This window comes from Giraffa tippelskirchi, chromosome 1, assembly GCF_054371585.1.
Source record: "Giraffa tippelskirchi isolate mGirTip1 chromosome 1, T2T-mGirTip1v1.2.pri, whole genome shotgun sequence".
NCBI lineage: Eukaryota > Metazoa > Chordata > Mammalia > Artiodactyla > Giraffidae > Giraffa > Giraffa tippelskirchi.
In genome coordinates this window covers 110,804,971-110,825,110 of record NC_137275.1, presented here as the reverse complement: position 1 = coordinate 110,825,110, position 20,140 = coordinate 110,804,971, and the positions used below count along the sequence as shown (strand labels likewise).

Here is a 20,140-nt window from a genome sequence, read left to right as displayed (position 1 = left end):
ATGAAAGGATGGACTTGAGGGTTTGAAAATGAGTGATGTGGTCATACCTCCACGCCAGACGTCATCTGTATGGATATTCTAGTTACACAATCACAGAACCATGATCCTTCTTTAATCCCAACACAACCCCTCTTCTGAGCCTATAAATGAAAGTTAAAATCTGAAAAGCTTAAAATAAATAAAAGTTGAAACTGAAAGCATTTCAGTAGGGAGTATAATAGTTTTGTGTGGAATTAATGAAATATTAGTCCTTAAAGAAAATATGCATTTTATCATTATAGCAGTGTCTTTTAGTAAAGAGTTCCGGTTATACTGTTGCCAAAAAGCTTGTGTAAATGAGTTAAGTAAGCAGTCTTGGAACTTTCTTCAAATAGTCACCTGAAAAAGAAAAACAAGCATGCTAGATTTTAGCCCTTGAAATACAGGTATAAAGGCGTGAAACTGATGGTTTTCCTTTAGTTTTCATTTCACTCATATAGAGTAGATGTTTAAAAACAAAAAATATGCACAATTTATGTTTTCTAGGGTTATAAAGACATCTGAAAGATTTTTTAAATGTACCATTTCTTGTTAAAATGTACAGTATATATTCAGTTATATGTTAAAATATGCAACAGTTTAGTTATGAGATGATTCACTAAGATAATTCAATAAGGCACAATAAGCTTTGTTACAGTACAAAACAAAATTGTCATAATTTTCATTTTATTTGCTATAATCTGGCAGTATATTTCCTGTGTTTCTTTTTTAGCAAAAAAGGCATCAGCCACAAGGTGTTAATTGGCAACACAGAGAATGTTTGCTCAGGTCAAGGCAGTTTGTCTAATGTCTGGAGTTGTGGCTGGTCTTGGAGTATATATAAGACTTATAAGATCGCCTCCTCATGGAGCTGGTATTCCAGTCAATTCCCTCATCTTTTGCCATCAACTGTTTCTAATTTCTGTAACAGACTGTCCTGGTGTGCTGTCAGGAGGCAGGCAAAAGCAATGATAAAGCCGTTGTGAACACATGAGCTTGTGAAGACTTTGTTCTCCTGCCCACATGAGCTCAGCACATCGTTTTGAAGGAAAGGCAGCAGTGGAGTCAGTGGGTTTTTATTTCTACTTTTTCTCAGACAAGATGGTAGGAGCTGGAGAAAAACAACACACGATCTCTGTTTTCAAGAGGATCCACATCCATAAACATCCCAGACATAATGCGAGTGAAAATGCGAGCTAATGCTTTGGAAGGCTCTGGTCATGATTTTTCACATCATAAGATCCTAAACAGTAGTTCAAGAGGGTTCTAAAAATTCAGGTAAGAGATGAGAATGGCCTTACAGGCCTAGGGACACAAGACAGTCAGACAAGAGAGAAGTTACTTTGGGATGGGTGTTCAGAAGTCACTTCTGATAGTTAACTTTATTCACTTTTGCTGGGCCATTAACATTGTTCTAGATGTTTCTGTGAAGGTGTTTTTAGATGATTTATGTTTTTAGATGATTTACGTTTAAATCAGTGGACTTCAAGTCAAGCGAATTGCCCTTCACAGTGTGGGTGAGGCTCCTTCAGTCAGCTGAAGACTTTCCCTCAAGAGTTCTGCCAGCAGCTGGTCCTTGACACTGGGCTCCTACCCCCTCTGAGCCTCCAGTTGGCCTGCGTCTCGGCTGGCCTGCCCTGTGGATTGTGGCCTGTCCACCTCACAGTCATGTAGCTAATCCCTCACATCGCCCTCCTTCTCGGTGGCAGTGGGCATCCTTCTGACAGCGAGGACTTTGCATAGTCAGAACAGCATGAGGGTGACACGTTTCCTGCGGCACGGCTCATGACTTGTCTCTCGGGTGAGTTTACTCTCCCACTGCAGCAAAATCAACTGCGAACTAATAATAAAGATGGATCTGGGCAATCCCAGATACTTTATTTAGTGAACCTGAAAATGTAACACGTCACAATATGTGACATGCAGCTGAGACAGTGATTGAACATCCATTTTAGCTTTAAATATTTATATTAGAAGAGAAACAGGCAGTCAATGACCTAATCTTCCACCTCAAAACTAGAAAGAGAAGAATACATTAAATCCAGTATAAGAAGGGAGGAAATGACAGGGTGGAGTGCAGACTGTGATGGATTAATGTAACTGTATTACACATGTATGAAACATATATTCATATATTTTAAATTTTAAAAAAGGGAGGAAATGAGAATAAGATCATATTTCAATGAAATAGAAAATAAATACTTAAACTGTCAATGAAATCAAAACCTAATTTCTGAATGTTAATAAAATTCTAATTAGACTGAAAAGAAAAAAGAAAATGCAAAAATATTGGCAATGTAAGAGTAGCATATACATATAAAACAGAAAAAAAAAAGTCGCATACACAAATACTACAGATATTGAAGGAAAAAAGAATATTATGAACACATTTATACCACTATATATATTTTTAGTTGAAATATAATTTATTTACAATGTTGTGTTAGTTTCAGGTGATTCAGATATATATATATATATATATGTTTATATGTTCTTTCTCATAATCTATCTCTTAGGTTATTACAAAATATTGACTAAATTTCCCTGTGCTATACAGTAGGTCCTTGTTGTTTACCTATTTTATATATAGTGATGTGTTTATGTTAATCCCATCCTGCTAATTTATCCCCCCCTGTTCTCTGTGCGTGTGAGTCTGTTCTCCATGCGTGTGAGTCTGTTCTCCGTGTGTGAGTCTATTTCTGGTTTGTAGATAAGTTCATTTGTGTCATATTTCAGATTCTACATATAAGTGATATCATACAGTGTCTGTCTTTCTCTATCTGACTGGTTTCACTAAGCGTAATGTTCTCTGGGTCTCTCTATGTTGCTGCAAGTGGCATGATGTCATTGCTGTTTATGGCTGAGCAATGTTCCATACGCATACCACAGACACATTCCACATCTTTATCCACTCCTCTGTCTATGGACACCTAGGTTGCTTCCACATCCTGGCTATTGTGAACACTGGGGTGCGCGTGTCTTTTTGAATTATGCCATCATCATAAAGCCTGAAATACTCAGCACCTGTAGGTCATTCCTGTCACCTGGCTGCTGCATCCCTAGGGACCGCCTGTGGCTGTGTCACAGACAGGAGAGCAGAGCTGAGGCTCAGTTCCCTTCTGCACTCCTGATGGGAATAGGAATGGTGCAGCGTCTACGGAGAACAGCATGGAAGCTCCTCAGAAAACTAAACATACAACTACCATATGACCCTGCGATCCCACTCCTGGGCATATATCTGGAGAAAAAGATAAAGATACACCACTATAGTTGAAAATTTAGTTGAAAAGTATAAATTTGTTGACAGCCACATATTACAAAAATAGGACAAGGAGAATTTCCAACTCAATCTAAATTTCCTTATATTAACGAAAAACAAAACCAAACCAGATTCGCAAGTAATCCACCCTCTTTAATCTCTAGACCCAAGTGGAGTCACTTCATAACATCTATGACACATTTTAATGTAGAAGTAAAATCATCTCTACACAGTATTGTGTAGAAAGCAGAGGGTGAAAGAAGACTTCTCAATTTATGCAACTATTATTGTCCTAATACCCCAATAAAAAAAAAAAAATTAAATCCAGTGCTGTGCCTCGGTTTAAAGGGCGGCAGATGGAAACGGTAGAATCAGCAACTCTTTGCGAGCCTTCCTCCGGCCCTCAGGGCAGCTGATTGTTTCTTTGACACTGCAGCTCCACCCCTGAGTTTATTGCACTGGATGAATGACCATATTACATGAATGTTTGCCCCCCTCCCCAAGTCTGTCTCAGGCTTCTCAGGTGGCTCAGCGGTACAGAATCTTCCTGGCAATGCAGGAGAGGTGGGGTTGATGCCTGGGTCGAGAAAATGCCCCCGGAGAAGGAAGTGGCAACCCACTCCAGTCTTCTTGCCTGGGAAAGCCTAAGGACAGAGGAGCCTGGCGGGCTACAGTCCATGGGGTAGCAAAGAGTTGGACATGACTGAGCGACTAAACAACAAGAAACGGCTTTATCACAAATGTTGCCAAATTTGGCCGAGTGCTGAGTGGTCAGATGTGCAGAGTTTATGGTGTATACCCGGTATAAATGAACCTGTAACAAGTTGAAGAATGAAGGAATGAACGTGGGAGGAGAAAGCCCTGAAGTTACTGATTAAACGTAAAACATACAGGCAATGGCTTGGGCATGGCAAAATCCTCCATTTGATCTTCAGTCACTTCTGGGGTCCCTATCCCTCCCGAATATTCGTAACAGCATCTTCCCCTTACTTCACCTGTGATCGCTGTGGGCTCTGACCCGGAACACCTGCGCCGGTTCCACTGCCCGGTGAGGTTCGGTGCGGCCGCTAGATGGCGCTGGGGAGCTGCGCGCCGGAGCGCGGGGGTGCGCGGGTGCGTGTGTGCGCGTGGCTATAGCACACGGATTTGATAAGGGACCTAGAGGAAGCTGGAGCACTGCGGTGAAAAAGACTGCCGGTGGCGCCCGGGCAGGAGGTGGCCTGGGTTCAGCCCGGGCCGAGCGTCAGCTGCGAAGTGGGCGACTCACCTGTGTGCCCCGTCTGGTCTGTACAGTGAGGACGGCTCCCACCTCAGCGTTGAGCTTTCTAGACAATGTTTGCTCAGGTGAAGTCCTTAACATGTTTTCTGGCTGCTATGAGGCACTGAAAATGTCTTTTTTCCCAAAATATATTAGGTAATTTGCTGTAGGTTTAAAATGGTGGGTACTAGCTGTGTCCTCTCTCCCCTCTTTTTTCTCTCTCTCCACCTCATTAGTTGTCTGTTCCCTTATATATCTCACAGCCTTTCCAGTATCCAGTTGTCAGTGATTCCATGGTCTCTAACTTACGAATGCATCCCCAAATTGACGATTTCATGCCCAGTTACCGCTGCAGCCTCGGCCTTTCGTGGTCATCGCTCCTGCGGTCAGTGCCCAGGCCTCCAGAGCGCCCCGTTCTGCCCTCCCAGCGCACCTGGCAGGTGACCCTGGAACATGCACATCAGCTAGTCACTTCTCTGCAGAAAGGCCCTTCCCCACTCCAAACGCCAGGACGAATTACAGCTACGTTTGTGCAGCTCAGCTCAGAATACAGCAAAGATGCAGGTGTTCTGTGTGACGGTCTCCAGGGCGCTGGATGGGCCCGCGGTGGACACATCCCTGCCCTCACCTCCGGCCGCTGCCATCCCTGCTCCCTATCCGCTCCACCCCGCCGCTGGCTTCCTGCAGCTCCTGGGTCTGCAGGCCCCTCCCTCAGGGCCCCAGCTTCCCATTCCTGTCACCTGCATGTTCTTTTGTTGTCTGTGCTGGCTGCCTACTTCATAGAGAGCTGCCTGCTCTCATCACCGTTGACAGTATGCCCCAGCCGCAGCACTGTTTCTCGCCCGGCTTGATCTTTTCTCCAGAGCACTAGTTCATTCTAACATGATACGCGTGCGTGTGTGTGTGTTGCTTCAGTCCTGTCTGACTCTTTGTGACCTATGGACTGTAGCCCGCCAGGCTTCCCTGTCCTTGGCATTTCCCAGGCAAGAATACTGGAGGGGGTTGCCCTTTCCTTCTCCAGGGGATCTTCCTGACCCAGGGATTGAACCCGCATCTCTGAAGTCTCCTGCATTGGCAGGCGGGTTCTTTGCCACTAGCACCACCTGGGAAGCTCGCTGTAGTGGTGGCTTGTTTTTCAGGACATCAGAAGACAGTACTTTCATTAGGGAAAACAGATATTGAGTAACATGTTGAAGTAGCCAAACTTCTCAAGTTCAGAGCGGAGCCTTCACCTGCGTTGTCTAGTCAGTGTTTTAAATGCTCTCCGGAGGGACAGACACAGCGTTGCAGATGCAGTCTTCGCAGGGTGCCTTTCCGCAGCCTGCCTGCTGCTCTTTCCTGTTTGCCAAAGACTCGCCCCAAAGGGACTCCTTGGGCCTCACAGCCTGGGCCTAAACTAGGCTGATGAGTGGATGCCCTTCAAGTGGATCTATTGGAGCTGCAGGTGGGCCGTGTCGCAGCAGCTCCGACAGCTCCACTTCAGCTAAGAGTGACATGGTGGTTCCCTTTTCTGTCTTCCTTTCACCTTTACCTAACTGTGTGCGCTCAGGGCAAGACACAGGATGGCCAGCACTCTGCTTGTTGGAATATGTTTATAACTTCTATCACTTTTCCTGCTGTTGTAAAAAAATACTTGCTCTTGAAGCCATGTTGTAGACCTGTACCAAGTGTGACTTAGAAGTTGTCTTAATTCTGCCCACCCCAATAGTCATCGTGTAAACCCTCGGGAAATTTTATGTTACATTAGAAAAACACTTGTGCAAACTGCTTTGTCACTGTGCAGTGGTAAGTAAATGTTTAAAAAACGTATTTACTTATATTGACATGTAGTTGATTTACAATGTTGTATTAGTTTCAAGTATAAAGCAGGGTGATCCGTTATAGGTTGCTGCAAGATATTCAATAGAGTTCCCTGTGCTATACAGTAAAAGTGATATCATACAGTGTCTGTCTTTCTCTATCTGACTGGTTTCACTAAGCGTAATGTTCTCTGGGTCTCTCTATGTTGCTGCAAGTGGCATGATGTCATTGCTGTTGTTGTTTATTTGTTGCCGGTGTTGTTTATCGGTTTTATTTACAGTGGGATCTATCTGTTAATCCCAGACTCCTAATTTATCCCCCGCACCTTTCCCCTTTGATACCATATGTTTGTTTTCTATGTCTGTGAGTCTGTTTCTGTTTTATATGTAGATTCATCTGTATTACTTTTAAGGATTCTATGTTTAAGTGATATCATATGGTATTTCTCTTTCTCTATTACTTCTTTTGGTATGATAATATCTCTGAGTCCATCCATGTTGCTCCAAATGGCATTATTTCATTTTTTTTATGGCTGAGCAATATTCCATTGTACATATGTACATATCACATCTTCTTTATCCATCCTTCTGTCATTGGACATTTAGGTTGTCTTAGATGTAAAACTCACGTCTATTGTATGCTGCTATGGACACTGGGATGCATGTAGCTTTTCAAATTAGAGTTTTCTCCAGATGTATGCCCAGGAGTGGGATTACTGGATCATATGATAACTGTTTTTTTAAGGAATCTCCATACTGCTCTGCATAGTGGCTGTGCCAGTTTGTATTCCAGAATATTACTTCAGGTGAATTTGCCTCCTCTAGGAACCACTGTCAGATTGCCCAGCCCTTCAGCTGGGACAGACCTCCTCAGCCCAGGGGCATCTTGGGTCCCAGGTTCCACTGTACTGGGGAGAACTGCTCTGGGTCAAGGTCTGGAGTGACCGCATCCCTTACGCTGACCAGTGTGTCAGCGGTGTTCCAAGGCTCCTCTCGTGTGTCTCGGGACTAGTGTCAGCAGCTCGTCTAACGTAAAGTATCAAATAGTAAGAAGTATTTGTGAAATGTGCCCAGAACTGTACCTTATTCAGCAGCTAAGAGAGTAATTTCCTCTCATCTTTCTTACTCATGTTCATAAAAATCAATGGTTGGCATACAGGAAATCTATCAGCTCTCCCACAGGAAGGGAAAGCTGGCCTTGTCCAGGTAGAAGAAGTCATTCTGAACGTGAGCAGTGGGGGAGGTCAGGAAGCCATCCCCAAGGTCCAGCAAGCTGACTGGGGGGCAGCCAGAGGAAGAAATGAAGGAAAAGGGAAATTTAGGCAGTTTGTCGGTGGTTTTTTTTTCCCTGTTAAGTGTACCCTAATGGGATTTTTTTCCCTCCTTTGTATTTACAGGCAGAGTGGACTTCTGTGAATGCAGTTCCTGTTCTGTATCAGACCCTGGCTGGACCCGGTCCCTGACTCCAGGAGGTGAAGGCTGAGGGGCGGGAGGTAAGGTCAGTCCGCACACCTGGCGTGGAGGGAGGGGCAGAGAGCCAGGCCTGTGCGCCGGCAGCAGAGGATGTGGTGTAGCAGTCTCGGGGGTGTGTGTCTGGGGTGGCCTGAGTGTGTAGGTCCCGGGGAGAGTGCACGGAGCCCTGGCCGCTCAGTTTGCAGGCCTGCAGGGCCTCCTCTTGATGCAGTGGGCAGAGCAGGAGGTGGCCAGCCCAGCTTGAGGGTCAGAGTGCAGATGCTGCGGATTTGGTGAGAGGGGTGGGAGGATGGATTGAATTCGGTGCACAGATGGGTATTTTGCGGGGGGATCGAGATTAATGCTCTGGTATTAAAGCGGGACAGTAGAGTTTTAGGTTTGGACTCCTCCTGCCTTCAGTTTAGGGATAGCCAGGGTAAGGTCCTGGGGCAGCAGCTTGGGGCGGGGCACCATTTCCACATCCATCTGGATACCACGTGGCGATGCCCAAATCAGAACCGTGTGAGCCAGGGACCCGTGGCAGTAAAAGTGACTAGGAGACTGACTAACTGACCTGATGGGATCTGAGAGCCGAGGGGCCCCACTAGGCTCCTCTGAGGGTCCTCAAGCTCTCTGGATGCCTGGGGCGCTAGCACAGGGGGTCTGACCACTCTGAGACCTTGGGCGTGTGGTAAGGCCTCTTCCCTGGAGGATCCGGTGTCTGAGAAGGTGCAAACACCTCGTTTCTTAGTTTTTTTCTCGGTCTGTTTTAGGGCCATTTTGTAGAAAGTGATAAAGTATTGCTTTTACCCAAGTTAACCTCATCTATGAAAGGCACAGATGTACGTAAACTTTTGGGATATGAACTTACTGAAAATGACCTCTCTTACGGCAGTATGCATATTGCAGCAATATTCGTGACTGATGCTGCAACTTGTATAGCTTTTTTTTTTTTAATAAATTTATTTATTTTAGTTGGGGGCTAATTACTTTACAATATTATAGTGGTTTTTGCCATACATTGACATGAATCAGCCATGGGTTTACATGTGTTCCCCATCCTGAACCCCCCTCCCACCTCCCTCCCCATCCCATCCCTCTGGGTCATCCCATTGCCCCAGCCCTGAGCATTTGTCTCATGCATTGAACCTGGAATGGTGTTCTGTTTCACATATGATAATATACATGTTTCAATGCTATTCTCTCAGAACGTCCCACTCTCACCTTCTCCCTCAGAGTCCATAAGACTGTTCTATGCATCTGTGTCTCTTATTCTGTCTTGCATATAGGGTTATCGTTACCATCTTCCAAATTCCATATATATGCATTAGTATACTGTGTTGGTGTTTTTCTTCGTGGCTCACTTCACTCTGTATAATGGGCTCCAGTTTCATCCATCTCAATAGAACTGATTCAAAGGTATTCTTTTTAATGGCTAAGTAATATTCCATTGTGTATATGTAGCACAGCTTCCTTATCTATTCGTCTGCTGATGGACATCTAGGTTGCTTCCATGTCCTGGCTATTGTACACAGTGCTGCTTGTGTAGCTTTTACGTTCTCTTTCAAAGGAAAACTACTCCGGGTGTCACAGGAACATAAGAAAAGGAGCAGTTTTACCTGGAAGAAAAACAACAACTGGTTTCCTACTACGGTTTAATTCAGCTAATTTCATGAGCAGTGGTGGCCTTTTAGATGTCATTCATTCCAAAGCAGAGCACACCTTTGTTTTGTGTACTGTGGTTGTTCAGAGCCTGAGGTTTGGAGATGGAGTAAATCTTTAAGAACTAGTCTTACAGAGAAAGAGTTATGGTGGTATTTCATCGATAATGGTCAGGTGACAAAAAGTAATTGCTATTCCAGGTCCTTTTGGACTGAAGAGTTTTCATTCTTAATCTGTGGTTTAAGTGCACAAAAGAGGAGAGAAATCCTTAATGGCACCTGCTTTGAAACCAGTGCATGATTCCGTAAAGTACTCTGGACGGTTCTATTGCCTGAAATTATTTTTGAGCACCATTCTTTTCTAATGGTCTCTAACTGCAGCTTTGGGAGGAAAAGCTAGTGGGGAAGCCACTTGGATAGAGATGCGGGTGAGGACCTCAGGAGAACTGCAGGAAAAGATCTTATTTCTGGGCCTGGATCATTAGCTCTATGTGCCTTCCCTGGAGCTGAACACGGGGTGTTCCCAGGCAGTGCCTAATTGGACCAGCTGGTAGTGTTGGGCTGTGAGAGCTTGTACTTTATGAAGCTGAATGATTTCTAAGAAAGGGCTGGTGGGGTCACACATCACGTGCCGGCACTTCTGATGTGTCTCTTTCCCACATCCTGTGCAACACGTTTGAGGTAGAGGAACTGTCTCGAATGTTCAGTGAAGTCAGACACCTTTGTGATCAGAGACTGGAGAGCCCAGACCCTGTGCGGAGGTGTCTCAGAAGTTTGCCTGGAAACAGGAGGGGTTGGGGGGACTCACCCGGCCGAAGGCACCCAGGTAAGCCTCAGCGATGAGCTAGTGCTACAAGGGTAGTGTTGAGTCATTGTGACAGGGACTATTCAGCTTCAAAGTCATACAGCCCTTTCAGTTCAGTTGAGTTCAGTCGCTCTGTCATGTCAGACTCTTTGCGACCCCATGAATCGCAGCACGCCAGACCTCCCTGTCCATCACCAACCCCCGGAGTCCACTCAAACTCATATCCATCGAGTCAGTGATTCCATCCAGCCATCTCATCCTCTGTCGTCCACTTCTCCTCCTGCCCTCAATCCTTCCCAGCATCAGGGTCTCTTCCAATGAGTCAACTCTTCGCATCAGGTGGGCAAATTATTGGAGTTTCAGCTTCAACATCAGTCCTTCCAATGAACACCCAGGACTGATCTCCTTTAGGATGGACTAGTTGGATCTTCTTGCAGTCCAAGGGACTCTCAAGAGTCTCCTCCAACACCACAGTTCAAAAGCATCAATTCTTCGGCGCTCAGCTTTCTTCACAGTCCAACTCTCACATCCATACGTGACTACTGGAAAAACCATAGCCTTGACTAGACGGACCTTTGTTGGCAAAGTAATGTCTCTGCTTTTCAATATGCTATCTAGGTTGATCATAACTTTCCTTCCAAGGAGTAAGTGTCTTTTAATTTCACGGCTGCAGTCACCATCTGCAGTGATTTTGGAGCCCAGAAAAATAAAGTATGACCCTGTTTCCACCGTTTCCCCATCTATTTCCCATTAAGTGATGGGACCAGATGCTATGATCGTAGTTTTCTGAATGTTGAGCTTTAAGCCAACTTTTTCACTCTCCTCTCTCACTTTCCTCAAGAGGCTTTTTAGGTTCTCTTCACATTCTGCCATAAGGGTGGTGTCATCTAAATATCTGAGCTTATGGATATTTCTCCCAGCAATCTTGATTCCAGCTTGTGCTTCCTCCAGTGCAGCGTTTCTCATGATGTACTCTGCATATGAGTTAAATAAGCAGAGTGACAATATACAGCCTTGACGTCCTCCTTTTCCTATTTGGAACCAGTCTGTTGTTCCATGTCCAGTTCTAACTGTTGCATCCTGACCTGCATACAGGTTTCTCAAGAGGCAGGTTAGGTGGTCTGGTATTCCCATCTCTTTCAGAATTTTCCACAGTTGATTCTGATCCACACAGTCAAAGGCTTTGGCATAGTCAATAAAGCAGAAGTAGATGTTTTTCTGAAACTCTCTTGCTTTTTCAATGATCCAGCAGATGTTGGCAATTTGATCTCTGGTTCCTCTGCCTTTTCTAAAACCAGCTTGAACATCTGGAAGTTCATGGTTCACGAATTGCTGAAGCCTGCCTTGGAGAATTTTGAGCATTATTTTGCTAGCGTGTGAGATGAGTGCAATTGTGCAGTAGTTTGAGCACTCTTTGGCATTGCCTTTCTTTGGGATTGAAATGAAAACTGATCTTTTCCGTTCTTTTCCAGCCCTTTACTGTACTTACTGTAACCTTAATCTAGGGCATGTAAAGAAAAGGATTATTAAAAATAAAATTATAAAATAATGATTTTAAGATTAATCTGTGATATGTCAGTTGTTTTTAACATGTTCTAACATGCATAGAAAACCATGTAATGTTATGCTATTTTGTTAGCATCCTCGCATACTAAAACATTGAATGAAAAGCATAATGAAAAAAAATAGATACGTTTCTCACATACAGGTGAAATATTGAAAGTAAATATTATTGAATCTAATTCAGCAGATGTTTAACTATTAATTACCTGCAGCCAAGTGAAAATTTATTCCAGGGTGTATAAATTATTTACTATACGGAAATATGCTAATATACCTAATCACATCACATAGCCCAAAGCAGAGAAATCATGCATTAATCTTAATAGATACAGAGAAACAGTTGGTCTCTTTTTATGATAGAAAAATATTAATCTAGAAATGGAAAAGTATATTCTCAGTATGCCACAAACAGCATACATACTCTGATGTTTTTCACAGTTAAACATCAGAGATGGTCTTTTAAAGTCATAAATGCTACAAGAATATCTTCTATTTCATGAATATTTAAGGGAAAAAAAGTTAATGAAAGTTCCAACTAGTGAATAAGACATGAAAGATTTGATAAGAGGAAAACATCATTATTTTCAGATTATATTATGACTATATTTCCTGAAACCAAAGTCTGGAAATTAACAGATCTGATAGTTGTCCTCATTCAAGCTTCTTCAGTTGGCAAAGGGATTCCAGTGAGTTTGACATGTAACATTTATTAGTTGTGTCTTTGCATTTTCCTTCAGTTCGGAACAGTTCCTCATTTTTTCTTTGTATTTCATACCTTGACAGTTACAGAACTATAAATCAGTTATTTCATAGAACATCTGTTAATTTGGGGTGTTCCTGTTAGTTTAAAGTTAATGCATCATTGGCTGAAGTATTTCAGAAATAGTGTTGTGTTCTCATTATATGCCCATCCTATCAGATGCACATGTTTTCCTTTGTTCTATTACTGATAGTGTTTACCTTTGATAAGTTGATTAAAATGCTACTGACCATTCTAAACTTACTATTTTTCCATTTTTGTAATAGGTGTTATATCAGGAGATAATTTGTAACCATAAGAGTACCTATCCTATTCTGCATTATTTTATCCATCTGTTTATTTATATTGGCATGTATTCATGGCTTTCTGTTTTATTCAATGATTATAATTTGTTTCTATATATATTTAACTGCTCAAATTGTCCAGGGTGGCCAAATACTGAAAATTATCATACGGCCAGGATCTGCACTAAATATAGAAAAACATTCCCTATTCAACAATATCAAAATACATTGTTTCCTAGCAAAGTTTATATGTAGAGCAATGTTATACATAACCGCAAAAAACTCAAAGCAATCTCAGAGTACAACGTTAGAGGAATTAACAGAGATTTATACATCATCAGATATAGTGGGCTGTTGGATAGCCCTAAAATCATTAATGTTATTATGTTATTCATGTGCTATTCATTACATCAGAAAATGCTCATTGTAATATTAATGGAAGCAAGGTAACTAGGTACAAACTGTATATTTTATAATCTCAAACATATTAAAAATAAAAGGAGCAGAAACTATATTAAAATATGTATAGTAGATCTTTTCAGTGATGGAGTTATGAGTGACTGTTATTTTTTAAAATTTCCAAATTTGTCATTGGGCATACTATGTTTTTGTAATCAGAAGGGGAAAAAAAGAAAAACAATAAAAAGCATTGGATCAGCTTCCCACAAATATTGATTCAGTTATTGGGCTAAGGGAAGTTTTACTACCTGGGACGCTTTCATTTTCCCACTGTGCGTTACTCCACAGGAGAAAAAAGCATGCCAGCTTTTTTGTTTATGGGCACTGGGCAGGATGGTGCACCATTAAATCTAAGTTGGAATAACGATCATTATCTGCTAGGTGACCTGGAGAGGATGGTTATCCAGTAACTCTCTCTATATTCTACCATGGATGCATTAAAAGAAATCTGCCCTCATATCCTTAGTGGGAAATATGGACCTGAAAATGGGTTAAACAGAAAGAAAAAAGGGTTAAACAAAAGTACACAACATAAACAACAAAAAATATAAGACCTCTATGTTAAGTTCATTACTCTAAAAAAAAGATAAAATGCAGGATGTTCCTCTCATGTGTACTATAATACTTATGAGGTCATTAATGTTTGCCAAAAACAGTACATGCAAAACTGTCTTATTCTTTCTTCTCTGGCATGATCATAATATGATCCTATATGGAGCTTTTAGTAAAAATTGGTATAGTCATTCATTATGCATTTATCTTATTTTAATCCTCTTTGGACTTGATCAGGATGACAATACTTAGTGCTTGAGAAGTCACCATGAAAAGTATGAAAGCTCAAGATATATCTGCTTATTCACAAGTAAATAAATCAGCCTTTTTAATCCTTTAATCTATTCTAGAAATTGAATAATTGAGCTAGAACAGGGGTTGTTCCATCTGATACAAAACATTTGGAGGTCAGAGTCTCAGAGAGATTTTTCACATGTTTATTTTCTCTAATTCGCATAATTAGTTAAAATGAACAAATTAGAAAACAAGTAACCAGAGGGTGCTGGATTAGCAGGAGTCTTAAAAGCTTTGCAGCTTCTTCGTATAATTATTGAGGAGGCATGTTTAATTAATATAATACCCATTAGTAACAAACATAGCCAAGGTCAGGATGTTAACCTTTTTACCATTTACTGTTGGCATTTTAATTTTATAGTACTCTCAGCCCAGAAGAAATGTTCATTTATTTCAATGTAATATTCTGTGATACTGTTGCAACATCAAAAATCTCTCTTTTTCATATCACTATAATGCAGTAATTTATGGGTAAGAAATCGAGGTTTTAGTTTCTAGAGATATCTATAGAAGACTCTCATAAGTGTGAAAGTTCAGTACTCAAAGAAATGACGATGCACATACAATTTCAAGTGACTGTGCTTTGCGAACTGGACTCTTTCTGAGCTCAGTGAAAAATAGAATGAAGAGACTTAAATAGTTGCTCCATTTCCTAATCCCACATCTTGTACCTCAATTGAAAGGGGTTAAGAGCCCATTAAATTCTCTTCTTGGTCCATAAGCTTCTTTTCAGTACCTTTCCCAGGTTGCAAAGAAAATTTCCTGAAGGTTAGCCATTAAAGATTACTATACTCCTGAAAATCCTTGACTTATGTCTTGAAACATGGGATCATTTTAATTATCTATGAATGAAAGACTGTGGTTTGACTTCAACTCACTTTAGATGTCTCTTACGATGTATAACATCTTAAGGTTCTGAAAAACTATCTCCCTCATTACAACCTAAGAAATACCATATTTACTCAGCTTTTTATTTCTGCTCTATGTAATTCATTACTACTAGTGCATCAATTCTGATTTCTATGAATGAGGGAAAAAAAATCTACAAATCAAAAAAAAACAGAGTATCGAGTTATCTTTTTAGTTTCCATAATGAAGCTACCCTCTCTTTTGTTAAAGCTGTAAAAATTACTATCAATGAATATTATAAGAACCAGAGGATAAAGAAGGTGGGATATGAAAGATATTGACTGTTTATGTGGATGAAAATTTTCATGAATAGTGATACCTGTTTTATGTTCTCAAATTAAAAAAAATTACAATATTAATTTTTAATTATTTTTATTGGAGTACAATTGCTTTACAATGTTATGTTCTGTACAGCAAAAGTGAATCAGCTATATGTATACATGTATCTCCTCTCTCTTGACCTTCCTTGCTACCCATGCATCACTCTCAAATTTTTTGAAAAGATAGTTTTCAGATCGAAGAGAGATGCAGCTCTAATAGTTATACTTTTCTATGAACTGTATGTTTAATATATTTAACATGTATGAAATATATGTTTATTACAGAGTTGTCCTATATTAGTTGTGATTAATACTTGGTCTTTTGAAGTTCAAAATAAATCAAGCAAGATGAATTGGGTAGGAACATCTGGACAGAATAAGGTTTTGTCACATCTGAAGCTGAAATCTTTCACCTGGATGAATTTACCAAAGCCCAGGGGCTTTCCCACAGTTGTAGGGTTTGGAAACATGACATTTTTAGAATTCTAAATACAATCTCTTTTCCCAAGGGAGGACTCACATTAAACCAGCAAACACAAATAGTGTGTAATAACAGAATGGCAAGTTGTGATTGTAATGATAAACAAAAAAAAGTAAAGAAATCACAATGCTCTTTATCTCTTTGAAATGTACTCTGTGACTTGAGTTTGAGCGATCTGGATGTCAAAAGCAATCGAGATTCATAAACTTTTCTGTGTGTATTTTATACCTCAATGAAATTTACAAAAACAAAGTGAAATCTCTGAAACCCAGGGACTAAGACTCTACAGAGTAAACAGTAAGGAAAATTCTCCTGGAAGTTTGGGTGGTGGTTTCTAAGGGCAAAGGGTAATAGCCACTGCAGTTGTCAGTTATGATTTGAAACTTTAATTTCTGAATCACAGATGCATGCGTTTCAAAGGAACCTTGGAAATTTGGATGGATGGTTGCCTTAAGAAGACCTTTTGTTTCTGAGTAGTGAGGATGACTCTTTAATGATTGATGGCTTTTCTGTCAGTCGCCTGAAATAGCTTTTCTTACTTCGTTTGGCAAAACATTTACTGGTCTTTCCTCTAAACCAGAGGTCAAAATCTAACTCCTACAAAACTTTTCCAACTGTTTCAATTTATTCCAAAACTCCTTGACCCTATCAACCTCTCTTACTGGGAACATTTCAAAATAATTGTAATTTAAACTTGGAGTTACAGCTCTCTGAAAATGTGACTCATGTGTTTTATTGGTGGACCTTCAACTCTCAGAAACTCTGAAGTATTGAACAACTGGATGCCTTGTGTTTCTGGGTAGTTAGAGCTACTCTCTCATTTATCAGCTGAGTGATATTGAGCAAATTGTGAAACTTCTCTAAGCTTTAGCTTCCTTGTCAATTAAATCAGGAAGTTAGCACCAAAATATGTAATATTTTATACATAATAGTATACACGGTATAGGTGAGGTATGTTGTGTGTGCAGTGACTATGATATGCATTTAGTACTAGAAACGACTTGATCTCCATCCTTTGTGCTTAGTCGCTCAGTCATGTCTGACTCTTTGTGACCCCATGGACTGTAGCTCACGAGGCCTCTCTATCCATGGGGATTCTCCAGGCACGAATACTGGAGTGGGTTATACCATGCCCTCCTCCAGGAGATCTCCCAACCCAGGTATTGAACCCAGGTCTCCTGCATTGCAGGTGGATTCTTTACCCTTGAGCTAACAGGGAAGCCCCTCCATCCTTTATCCTTTGGTAAATATATTCTTACAAGTGTATCAACAATTGAATTGACACCTCTGTGAGACAGGGAGGAGTCAGAGAACAAAGGATCAGTTCTCATCTGGTCAAATCTTGGTGGTGTTGCAGAAGACTCTTGAGAGTCCCTTGGACTGCAAGGAGATCCAACCAGTCAATACTAAGGGAAATCAGTTCTGAATATTCATTGGAAGGACTGATGCTGAAGCTGAAATTCCAAAACTTTGGCCACCTGATGCGAAGAACTGCCTCATTGGAAAAGACCTTAATGCTGGGAAAGATTGAAGGCTGGAGGACAAGAGGACGACAGAGGATGAGATGGTTGGATGGCATCACCAACTCGATGGACATGAGTCTGAGGAAGCTCTGGGAGTTGGGATGGACAGGGAAGCCTGGCGTGCTGCAGTCTATGTGGTCACAAAGAGTCTGACATGGCTGAGCGACTGAACTGACTGAACTGAACCTTGGGGATAAGAGGAAGGAGGTTCAGAATGAAGCAGGGTTAATTCCCAAGAAACTTGTCCCTCAGAACCTTTCCACATTTGAGTTTGCCATATATAAGAGAGAATATGGATTAGAAGTCCTGCACCTCTGATTTAACTGTGATGCTGGTACATTCTTCCAAGCTAGCATTAATCAGAAGCCCAAATTTCAGTGTATCTCTCTGCTTTCCTTTATTTTTATTTTTCTTCTCTTTCTTCTTTCTTTTGAATGAATTATCAACCTCTTTTTTGTTTGTTTTTATTTTTTCCTCTTGTTGTTATTGTCCAGTTGCTCAGTTGTGTCTGACTCTTTGCGACCCCATGGGCTGCAGCACGCCAGGCTTCCCTGTCCTTCACTGTCTCCTGGAGTTTGCTTAAATTCATGTCCATTGAGTTGATGATGCCATCCAACCATCTCATCCTCTGTCGCCCCCTTCTCCTCCTACCCTCAATCTTTTCCAGCATCAGGGTCTTTTCCAATAAGTTGCCTCTTTGCATCAGGTGGCCAAAGTATTGGAGCTTCAGCATCAGTCCGTCCAATGAATATTCAGGACTTATTTCCTTTTAGATTGATTGGTTTCATCTCCTTGCTGTCCAAAGGACTCTCATGAGTCTTCTCCAGCACCACAATTCAGAAAAATCAATTTTTCAGGGCTCAGCTTTCTTTATGTTCCAACCCTCACATCCATATATGACTACTGAAAAATCTATTGCTTTGACTAGATGGACCTACATTTTCAGGAGCTTTCCACAGTCTTCCATCTGTCTTTCCATCTATTTCTCTTCAGTCTAATTCTATTTCACTTAACTAACCTCATCCAGCCTTTCTCTCAGGTCCCCCAACATGTAGTACTCATATGTTCAGCCAGGTTTGTTCCCTATTCCATAAGCCCTCTGTGCTCACTCCTGACGTTGTGTATAGTCCCTTCCCTGAAGGCTCTTTGCTGTCCTTCTTATATACTTATGCAAGACTCAAATCCTACCTCATCTAAGAGGTCCTCACAGAAGAAGGCAGTGCTTTTTGAAACCCTTCTTTAAATGAAATCCCATAGCAAGTCTAATTTGTCCTCCCTGACCTGGTAATTAATTATCCATTGACTCCATCATATAGGGTATATTGTTTTTCTTATGTGTTATTCTTCTTTATATAAAAAGATTTTAATGACTTGAACTAGGAGCTATGGCATTTTCGTTTTCATTTTCATACAAGGATCTGTGATATGAAGTTAACATCCTTTTCCCCCACTTCCCATTCACCCTCAGCACTTGTTAAACATAAAGGATACTTGGAACTTACTGGTTTACAGGTTTTTGTAGTCCTTGGTTCTGGTCCTTGGGTCTAAGCCGCAGTACTATAATGCTAATTTGATTGATTTCTTATTGTCACATAACTCAGAAATTAACTAAATATCATTACAAATTTAGAAACGTATAAGATATTGTAAGAAAGCCAATGGATATCACAGCCTTAGGCCTGGAGGAGAGTGTTGTGCAAGTCATAGGTTGGTGGGGTTCATATTTAATGATTTAGCCTTCTAATATTCCATTGTAATTAAGAGATATGCAACTATATATTTAATATTTAACAGCATTGGTTAAAAAAAGAGAAAAGAGAGAAAGGGAGGGAAGAGAGAGATCTTGAAGACTTTTTGAAATTCATGAACAAATATGATTGGATGGGGAAAGAGAAAAACCAAGGGCTGACCTCTCACAAATAAGCTCAGGAAAGAGAGAAGGGCTCATCTGACATGCAAGTAGAAAGGTTAAACCTCCAGAACCTTAGAAAAGCTGAATAGTCTGAGCAGTATTGGCAGAAGGCACATTAAAGAGCTTGCACAATTCTGCAAATGTCTCACCCAAAGAAATCTGACATGGTGTTCATCATCTAGCTAATCCTATCATGCAGACATTTCTGAGAGTGAAATCAGATCTTTCTTTGCCAGAGTGGGTTCCTTATTTGGGCCACCGGGTCAAATCAAGAAAGGCCAATACAGGCTGCCAGAGTAGACAAGGAGAGGAGAAATAAAAGAACAAGACATATAATTCATCAGTGATTTCCTCCCAATATACTTAGCCTCCACCTTACCTCCATCTTACTGGTAATACAGAAACAAGGTTGAAGGATCAGGTAAAAGGTATCTGTAGAAACTGAGTAAATATAGGAAATAAAGTAACTTAAAACATAAAATTGAAAATTTTCTTTCTAGGGATAATTGTGATGATAGTTCAGTAATAAAATAAGATCAGATGAAGTCTGAAGAAATGTTAGAAAACCTGGATAAAGTAGAAAAACATCTGTTTGAAGGCATCAGAATGTTAGAGACACAAAGACGTGTGGGCCAAGTTCTAGAGAGAAGGGAAACAGACACAGGCTTGACATTTGGCCCAGCTTTTCTCCTTGGGGCATTTGCTGATTCAAATCTTACAGCCTAGGGGCTGAGAAGCCAAGGAGTTCAAAAGACTGCAAGCAGAGAAGCCAAGTGGCAAAAGCTCAAGCAAAAAGAAACAACTAAGAGAATGACAAGCTAAGTCTCACAG

The 20,140-nt window shown here is 41.0% G+C and overlaps 2 long non-coding RNA genes across 2 annotated transcripts in view; one reads left to right on the top strand and one right to left on the bottom strand.

Moving 5' to 3' along the window:
- The window catches only part of LOC145506877 (uncharacterized), a 50,359-nt gene that overhangs the window by 11,406 nt on the left and 18,813 nt on the right, over window positions 1–20,140 (top strand). Inside the window, exon 2 of the long non-coding RNA XR_014054414.1 lies at window positions 7,732–7,827. This is a non-coding gene — a long non-coding RNA (uncharacterized LOC145506877). The remainder of the gene's footprint in view (window positions 1–7,731; window positions 7,828–20,140) is intronic.
- Window positions 3,990–5,404, bottom strand: LOC145506822 (uncharacterized). The gene is made up of 3 exons (XR_014054363.1): window positions 5,276–5,404; window positions 4,273–4,981; window positions 3,990–4,091 (listed from the first exon to the last, which is right to left on the bottom strand). It is a non-coding gene; the product is annotated as an uncharacterized LOC145506822 (long non-coding RNA).